This window comes from Leptopilina boulardi, unplaced genomic scaffold (assembly GCF_019393585.1).
Source record: "Leptopilina boulardi isolate dan_hultmark-lab unplaced genomic scaffold, ZJU_Lbou_2.1 LbouV2_210, whole genome shotgun sequence".
Lineage (NCBI taxonomy): Eukaryota > Metazoa > Arthropoda > Insecta > Hymenoptera > Figitidae > Leptopilina > Leptopilina boulardi.
Window position 1 is genome coordinate 488,070 of NW_026137764.1, and position 10,434 is coordinate 498,503.

General features: G+C 28.1%; 1 long non-coding RNA gene across 2 annotated transcripts; it reads left to right on the plus strand.

Annotated features, from left to right (window-relative positions):
- The first annotated feature begins 4,236 nt into the window (after window positions 1–4,236).
- On the plus strand, window positions 4,237–9,882 carry LOC127278685 (uncharacterized). 2 transcript variants are annotated; one of them, XR_007842533.1, is made up of 5 exons: window positions 4,237–4,459; window positions 4,534–4,650; window positions 4,754–4,865; window positions 4,938–5,183; window positions 5,745–9,882. It is a non-coding gene; the product is annotated as an uncharacterized LOC127278685 (long non-coding RNA). The 2 variants fall into 2 exon arrangements; XR_007842534.1 differs by having other exon boundaries at window positions 4,938–5,098.
- The last annotated feature ends 552 nt before the right edge of the window (window positions 9,883–10,434 follow it).

Genomic DNA, 10,434 nt, shown 5'->3' on the forward strand with positions numbered 1-10,434 from the left:
GGTAAAAAAATTTTCAATAACTGCATTCAAAAATAATAAATGATAAAAGTATGCATTTCCTTAAATGTTCTTTCACTGGTGCCGTTACCCTATATGTCTATATAAATAAAATATATTTTTAATATATTTTTAAAATTTTTGTTCCTGGGATGTAACAGTAAAATTAAAAATTAATTTTCCCATGGATGCCAAGATTTAAGCAATATGATAAAAAAAAAAAAAAAAAAAAATACCTGTTTAAATATCCAACGGGTTACAAGATTTAAGGAATGGTTCAAAATCCGTAAAATTAAAAAAAAATCTGTGGGAGTACTGAAATAATAATAATTCATTTTTATTTATTAATTTTTAATCAATAATTTTTTTTATTTATATGATATATGTATTTGCATATATTGTATGAAATATGTAACTTGTCTCACTTATTTTAAAATATCCGGTGTTTTATATTATTTTAATTACTTAACTTTATCAAATATTAATTGATTATTTGTTTAAATTTAAACATTATTTAAAAAGAATTTTAAACTTGGTATTTAAAATTGCTTTGATGATAAGAAAAAGGTATTATCACATCCTAACCTATAAATATGTTATATGTATAAGAAAAACTATAACAAAATAACAGAAAATTGAATTTAAAAATATATCAATATGATCAAGACCGAATTTATGAATTTTTCTTAATATAAACAAGGAGGGGGTCCTTTATGTTTATTTCATAAACATTATGCTTCCTCATTGTGTGAAGCAAAAAATTCGCTTCCTCGTGAAGGAAGCAATGAATTTGTCCAATTCAATTGATTGATTTAAAAAATTTCGAGTTAAAAATGGTTTAAATTAATTAAATTTTTTGAAAAATAAAGAAAATTTTAATTAATTTTGAGTGTAACATAAACTTTATATATACGAATCGATTCGTTTTAATGCAAGGAATACAATTATTTTATTCATCAACTTGAATTTAAAAAAAACACAAAATTTTTTAGCTAAAATATGAATTTTTGATTTTTCAATTTTTATTAATTCTCAAATTTTAAATCAAATCTATACTTTATATATACCAACCAATTCGTTTCAATGCAGGGAATAAAATTATTTCATATTGTATAAACATGAATTTAAATAAACACATCATTTTTTAGCTAAAATGAGAATTTTTGATTTTTTAACTTTCTTTAATTCTTTAAATTTCAATCAGATCTATACTTTATATATATATCAATCGATTCATCTTGACATAAAGAAGACTATTATATTATATATTACCTTAAATTTTTCGATTTAAAAATTTTTTCAATTAAAAAAAAATTTTTGGAAAAAAGACGATAAAATTTTTTTTTTGGGGTATTTTTAAAAATCCTCTCGTCATTTTTGAGAGATTAATGTGTTAAATAAGCCTACCAAATTTTATCAAAATCCATTAAAACCTGTTAAAGATATCGTGTTCACAAAAACGATCCACACACATACACACACACACACATACACACACACATACATACATCCGGACAATTGATCAGGATCTCATATAACATGTTTCTATATAGAGGAAAATTTGTTTTCACCATTTTTAAAAAGTTTATAAAAGAAAGGACTACATAGCTTCCTCCACGAGGAAGCAAAATGTATAAAAAAGATTATAAAAGAAAAACTTTTGATGTTTTTTAATGACAGAACACCATAGCACAATAAGCGGCATGTCAAAGTAAAAGAATAGAAATCTTATAAAGATCGAAAATTTAATATAAATTTAATCTCGGATATTGAAGATAGTACAGAACCGTTTTCAACGAAGCTGAAGTACGCAACGTTTATATAAACGATTTTTAAAGAAATAATTTTTTAAAATGAAAAATTCTATAATTTTTTGCCTAAAAAATATTTTTTTATAATGTAGAATCTGGAATGTAGAATCTGGAATGTAGAATCTGGAATGTAGAATCTGGAATGTAGAATCTGGAATGTAGAATCTGGAATGTAGAATCTGGAATGTAGAATCTGGAATGTAGAATCTGGAATGTAGAATCTGGAATGTAGAATCTGGAATGTAGAATCTGGAATGTAGAATCTGGAATGTAGAATCTGGAATGTAGAATCTGGAATGTAGAATCTGGAATGTAGAATCTGGAATGTAGAATCTGGAATGTAGAATCTGGAATGTAGAATCTGGAATGTAGAATCTGGAATGTAGAATCTGGAATGTAGAATCTGGAATGTAGAATCTGGAATGTAGAATCTGGAATGTAGAATCTGGAATGTAGAATCTGGAATGTAGAATCTGGAATGTAGAATCTGGAATGTAGAATCTGGAATGTAGAATCTGGAATGTAGAATCTGGAATGTAGAATCTGGAATGTAGAATCTGGAATGTAGAATCTGGAATGTAGAATCTGGAATGTAGAATCTGGAATGTAGAATCTGGAATGTAGAATCTGGAATGTAGAATCTGGAATGTAGAATCTGGAATGTAGAATCTGGAATGTAGAATCTGGAATGTAGAATCTGGAATGTAGAATCTGGAATGTAGAATCTGGAATGTAGAATCTGGAATGTAGAATCTGGAATGTAGAATCTGGAATGTAGAATCTGGAATGTAGAATCTGGAATGTAGAATCTGGAATGTAGAATCTGGAATGTAGAATCTGGAATGTAGAATCTGGAATGTAGAATCTGGAATGTAGAATCTGGAATGTAGAATCTGGAATGTAGAATCTGGAATGTAGAATCTGGAATGTAGAATCTGGAATGTAGAATCTGGAATGTAGAATCTGGAATGTAGAATCTGGAATGTAGAATCTGGAATGTAGAATCTGGAATGTAGAATCTGGAATGTAGAATCTGGAATGTAGAATCTGGAATGTAGAATCTGGAATGTAGAATCTGGAATGTAGAATCTGGAATGTAGAATCTGGAATGTAGAATCTGGAATGTAGAATCTGGAATGTAGAATCTGGAATGTAGAATCTGGAATGTAGAATCTGGAATGTAGAATCTGGAATGTAGAATCTGGAATGTAGAATCTGGAATGTAGAATCTGGAATGTAGAATCTGGAATGTAGAATCTGGAATGTAGAATCTGGAATGTAGAATCTGGAATGTAGAATCTGGAATGTAGAATCTGGAATGTAGAATCTGGAATGTAGAATCTGGAATGTAGAATCTGGAATGTAGAATCTGGAATGTAGAATCTGGAATATAGAATCTGGAATGTAGAATCTGGAATGTAGAATCTGGAATGTAGAATCTGGAATGTAGAATCTGGAATGTAGAATCTGGAATGTTGTCCAGTCAGTATTGGTCAATGTAGTCACTATCAGGGTTAGAAATAAATTTTTGCTTGAGTTCTTTTAGGTACATAATATTTGACTACTTATTTATAACTATTAACTCTTAGTATGTCTAAAAAAATTGTAAATATTTTTCAATTGAAGAAATCTTTTTGTACATTTTAAAGCAATTGATTACATAAAACAATAAATAACCTATAAATTAATAATTATGATTATTTAGATTAATTGTAAAGATGGTTATTAGGTGTCATCTATCGGATAATTCTATTAACTTATTCTTATCTTATGTGATAAAGTAGAAATTATATTAACTGCAGTCAATTTATGTACGATATTGCACAAATCAGTTCGTACATATTTTCCGAAAAATTAGGTCGTATCATGCCGCTCGGGTATGATGCCGGTACCTTCTTATATAATTTCTACCTTATATATAATAAGAATAAGTTAATATAAATATCCGATAGATGACACCTAATTACCATATTCACATTTAAAACTCACAGACAAACAAACTTACCATCATTTCACTATAAAAATTAAAAATAAATTAATAAGAAAGCAATAAATATTTTGCATAATATTATTATTTATTAACTAAAATGTTTAAATCTTTTCGGATTAAAAGTTACTTTTTCAGTAAGTATACGAATGTAAACAAATTTCTCGTTTTAAGGTTGTTGGAGAATTATTATTACATTATCAAATTATGAACATTTAATTTTTCTTTTGTTCATTTTATAATATTCCGAATTGAATTTGGCCTAAAATTTGTATATTTTCAGAAAATTTAAAGGGCAAACTACTAATTGCTTTCCTTATACCGACGCCTGCTTAGGTCACTTTCGGTACTATCGTGATACAGATGATGAATTACCGACGGAAAGCCTGATAAATTGTCAAAATTGTGAAAAATAATCAATAGTACCGAAAGTGACCGTCGCAGGCGTTGCTTCGGTTAGTAGTGTGCCCTTTAAATTTTGTGAAAATATACAAATTTTAGGCCATATATTACGTCTTCAATTTGAAATATTATAAAATGAACAAAAGAAGGAAATGTTCATAATTTTTTTTGCTTTGAGAACGTAAGTCCGGCTAGCGTAGTTATTATAATGTGAAAGTTTTTAAAATAAGTGACATGTTACATTATAGATAATTATTCACCCGTAAGTATTTACTTAAATTAGTATCTCCTGATACTACTGGTAAAATATATAAAATGTAAAAAAAACCTTTTTAGCCCAAAAATTTTTGAAAAAAAACTTAATCCTGAAATAAGGTATTATGAATTGCATTTAGCATGCATAGCAGGAGGAGTTCCGTTTACTTGCACGAGTAAAGGTTTGAAAGACAAAGGGTAATTCAATTTGTTGTTTTATTACACGTAATTTTAATTCAGGCTCAAATAAACATTAGTTACATTAAGAGCTTAATTTATTTATGACTTTTTAATTTTTTAGTACTACGAAAGTGGATTGTCATGTCCATATTAAATTACGTGCATTTGAGGATGGTAACGAACTCGTTGTTACAAGTGTTAATATGGATCACAGCAGCCATGATCTCTCTCAGGTAATACTGTAAATATATTTTTTTACATTAATTTTTAATTAACAGAATATGTTTTATGATTATAATTTTCAGACAGTGTATGAACATCAAGCACCAGTCAGACGACTCAAGGGGAAAAACGAGAGGAGGTGAAAGAGTTAATAAAATTAGGATGCAATAAGAACTAATTTAGCAAAAGATTTATGATGAAACAGGAAAGCGACTAACTTATAAAGACTTGGGAAATAATCAAAGTAAAATTAGGAAAGAGTTAAAAGGGATCTCGGATAAATAAATATATATATATATATATGACTATGATGTATTCCACACCAAAGTGTAAGTCCGTCTCCGATTTTTTTTCTTTTAGTACTAATAGAGACTAGCATCCACGAATTTTTTCAAATTTTTTTAGCAAGTCGTTTTCATCATAAAAATCAAATTTTTGGGTATTGTCACTATGATTTTCGTAACCAGCGCATCAAAATACATTAAAGTACGTAGTATAAAAAAAACTAAAAATATTTTTAAAATATTTAAAATTCAAAAATTTTTGAAAAATTCCCAAAAAAAAATTTGTAAAAATTGTTTGCCTATTATCGGACTAGGCTTAAAAGTTTCATAAAAAGAAGTAGTTTTTTTTAAAATTTTGATAAAATTCGATCAGTACGTCAAATGAGAGAAATGACTTTTTTTCATTAAAACTCAAAAATTTGATAGTTCCATAACTCGAAAACGGCTTGCTAAAAAAATTTGAAAAAATTCATGGATGCTAGTCTCAATTAGTACTAAAAGAAAAAAAATCGGAGATACAATTGCAGATGGACTTACACTTTGGCGTGGAATACATCATATATATATAAATAAAAATTTCATTAACATTTTTTTAAATACTTGTAGGAGCTAACGTTCATATTCTACACGATGAAGCCGATATTTTTCTACACCCAACATGAGAGAAACTGTGGCAGCATGGCCATATATAGTATTTATTGATGAGACTGTTTTATACATTTGTATTTGGCATACATTGAAAACTTTTGGGCGGCAAATAACAGTAGAAAAAATGAAAAAAACCTCTAGTGAACGAAACTTGTCATTAGAATTTCTCTCTAAACTACTTTATAGTAAATCTCCGGAAGATTATGATGAAATTTATAGCTCATTTTGTGAATTCGTCCCTGAGTCAGTTTTAGAATATTTTAATAAGATTTGGCACTCCATAAAGTCTGAGTGGACTGTTCACAACATGACAGTAGGAAATGCTGGACATATTACTAACAATAAGTTGGAAAGCATAAATGGTAAAATTAACCAAACTGTAAAGAAAAACAGCAATATAACATTATTTATTCACAGTTTTATGATATGGCTCAATTGTCATAGATACAACAAAGATCACAAAGCTGCTGATCAAGTTTTGAAAAAGTCAGTCAAAGATTACGGAGTAGCATCTGAGTACATTGAATTTTTGCAAAAAAAATTGGTATAACTATATAAAAGAACAAATGGAACTCAGCAAAAAAATTACCGTGATTGAAGAGTTATGAGGATCGTAGATCGTATCGTGTCTTGTAGACATATTTTCGTCATAAGAAGATTGGAAAAATTGTCTCTTTTTGATAAATTGTTATGTAACGAAAGATTCACCAAAGAATATTATTTAAATAATCAAAGAGTTATGCGTGACCATTTTAGAAATACCGAAACCAACTGTGATAATGTAATTAATATAGAAGAGAACAATAATGAGGTAAAACAAATTCCTCCTGTGATTAAAGGTCCTCGAACTAAAACATTGACAGGCTTGTGCTCAGACGAAAGACACTACGAGAAAATAAAATTATTAAAGCAATTGGATGAATATTGGAGAAAGGACTTGAACGTATCCTTATTCGCGTATCCTGAGAAAATTAGCGAAAGTGTAGAGCAAAATTTAATCAATGAAGCCAATGAAAAAGAATATGCAATAAACTATAAAACTAAAGGAGCTGCAATGTTAGATTTGAATAAGTTAGATAATATTGTGACTAGTTGTGCTGAATTACACATTTCTTCTGACACCTCACCGAATTATACTTTAGCCGACTATATTGTAGAAAATGGTATTTTGATAGCAGTACATAAAGTTCATTCTGATTTTTTTTTTTATTTGTACCAAAGAATACAGCCGTAAGAATATCATTTTCGGCACTATGTGTATACATTAATTTATGAAAGGATAATAAAAATAAAAACATATAATTTAAAAAAAAAATAAAAAATACAGTAATAACCAAATAGTATTAGTTAATGTAGAAAAAAAGGATAAAAAAGAAACAGTTTAAAGAACAAAAAAAGGTAAAATATTAAACAAAACTCAAAGAGGTGATCCTATCTTTTCTGTAACATGTAGGTGACAATAAGTTTAGCAAAGGTACTAATATTTGTGTTGAAAAAATCAAAGTCAGATTGCGCATTACTACAAATCTCATTTAATTCATTACACATGACGTACATTGGTGAAATAAAACCTATAGATGAAGTAGGCCTCGGTAAATTAAAAGGTAACCACTTTCTACTGGTTTTGCGAGGTACTCTCAAATTAATTATATAAAGTAATTCAGAACAATCGATTTTATAATTTAATAAAGCATATATAAATTTACATTTGGCGATTGTTAGTCTTTCTTTCAATGTAACAACGTTATATTTGGTACAAAGCTCCAGATAATCCGACCCTCTAGGCGGATAAAAATTATATTTCTGAAAATTGCAATATTTTAAAAATCGTTTTTGTAGACCTTTAAACATTAAAATATCTTTATCATAGATGGGGTCCTAAAGTAAGGCTAAATATTCGATTTTAGATCTAATGATCGTATTAAATAAAAGAATTAAAATGTCAGCTGACTTAATATGTTTGGTTGATCGAATAAGGTAACCCAAAGATCTGGACGCTTCTTTATAAATTATTTGTATATGGTTAGAGAAGGATAGATTGGATGAGAAAGTAATTACTAAATCACGAATAATATTTTTCCTAGGAATCAAATCATCGGAAGCCTTGTAATCAAAAAGCAAGACATTATTAGAAATAGCGAATGTTACAACGTAACATTTAGACGGGTTAAGATCAAATTTATTTATATTACACCATTGGAGCAAACTAATAATGTTTTTTGTAAAGTACGACAATCTGCATCAGACTTAATAACTGAATAAATTTTTAAATCGTCAACAAAAAGTGAATTATTTACAATAATTTCGACGACGTCATTAATATAAATTGTAAAAAGGATTGATCCAAGTGTAGAACCCTGCGGTACTCCAGAAGTAGGGGTAAAAGGGGGGGAAGAGAAACCAGCATATTGAACAAAACAATTACGATTAGTTAGATAAGAAAAGAGCGTTTTAATAACGTTACTAGGCAAATGTAAATCTAATAATTTAGAAAATAAAATTTCATGATCAACTTTATCGAAAGCTTTAGAGAAATCTGTGTAAATAACGTCGACCTGAGAGCCCGATTGCAAAGCTTGATTTATAAAATTAATTAAAGACAGAAGGTTAGTGCAAGTTGATCGTTTTGCAATGCAACCGTGTTCGTTAGGGGAAACAACATAAGAAAAAGCATTGGTTAAGGTTTTAAGAATTGACTTTTCAAAAATTTTTGCAAAATTAGAAATAATAAAGATAGGTCAATAATTTAGGATATTTTCAACATTATCACTCTTATAAACTGGAACCACTTTAGTATATTTCCAGATTTCTGGAAAGTAACCTGTTTGTAATATTCTATTAAACATTTGACATAAGATGTCACTCAATATAAAACTGCAATCTTTTAAGATAAAGCTAGGAATTTCGTCAGTACCTGATGTTAACTTTGGTTTAAGAGATTTTATAGCTTATAATAATTCGTTGCTAGATAATTGATAAAGTAAAGAAGAATTTGGATTTATGTAAAAATTTAGGAGGTCATTATTAAAAGTAGAGGGATTGTAAACTGAAGCAAAGTGGGTTGCAAAACCATTAACGACACTTTGTGGATCACTCAAAACAATATCTTTATAATGAAGTTGATCAGGTATACGTGGTTTTTTCTTAGACTTATTTATATGACTCCAAAAAGCTTTTGGATTACTTTGCAATTGGGCTTCAATGTTTGCGTGATACTGTAGAAATTTTGAAGAAGCTTTAGAAAAAGATGCTTTAGATGATATTAAATGGCCAACTACTATCAAAAGACGTGGACGTCCAAAACATAGTGAAACTACAGTCGCAATTGGATTAAGGAAAAATCGTCAAGTAAAAATTCTAACTTCATTTAGACTTCTTAAAGAAACAGAAAAAGTTGGTGTTATTTTAAGTTGTTATTTAAATTGTTATTTTAAGTTTAATATCGAAAGCCCAGTTAACTGCAGCTTTAAATGGCGATTATTTAGTTGAAGAAACAGACCTTGAAATGCGACCAGAATTTATAAAGCACTCGATTTACGACGAAGAAGTTGATTTAGAACTATTAATACCTTATATGACTAAAACTGCATATCAGGGTTTAATGAAAACTGTTGAAATTAAATTAAAAAGTAAGAAATGGCTTTGCGAAGTATGTAAAGTATCTTCTGATACAGAAATGAGTATTGTATGCGAAAGTTGTCTTTAGTGGTATCACTTTAATTGTGTCAATCTGAAATCTGCACCAAAGAAAAAGTGTTGGTTCTGTTGTAATTGTTCTTCCTATTAACTATTTTTAATATTTGTTTAATTTAAATGCGTTAGACTGAAATTTGCACCACATAAATATCTTGGTTCTGTTTTAATTTTTCTTCCCATTAACTATTATTATTTGTTTAATTTAATTGCATTAGACTGAAATTTTTACTAAAGAAAAAGTCTTGCTTCTTTTTTAATTATTTCTCGTTATTAAAATTTAAAAATTCAGTTAATGTTAATCAATGTGTTGATAAAAATGAATAAAATAATTCTATTGTAAAATCTTCCTTATGCTACTGTATTGAAAGGAAAATAAAACAAGTTTTATAAAGAAAAGCAATTATTATTCTTATTTTATTGTCCTATTTTCTTTTCATTCACCGAAATTAATTAAGTATTACAATATAAATCATCAATCCTCTAAAAATATCTGACTTTTCAAATACTCAATTCAATTAATTTTAATTAATTAATAACGATATTATCAATTTTATTTTATTTTTAGTCTGTAGCTATTCCTTAGGACCATCAAAAGTATGGTACTAAAGACGTTTGCAATAGTGCCTTACATGTGGGGAGGTGAGGTCAAAATACCAAAAAAGAAACCTTACGTAATTTGTACATGGCCCCCAAATACGTTGGTTAAAATAAATTTATTAAAATTATTACTGTATGAAAATTTCTAATTAATTAAATTAAAATAAATTTTATTAAGTTTTAAATTCTCAAAATGTAATTAAAAAAACCATTGCATATTACCAATACACTTCGTCTATTACTATTTTTTTATTGTATATCTTTGAATTTGTATTTTTGCATTTTGCGCCAATTTTCATGACGAGGATGAAGTGTATTTACACTTCGCGTAGCTATAGTTTTGGATATCAGTTTA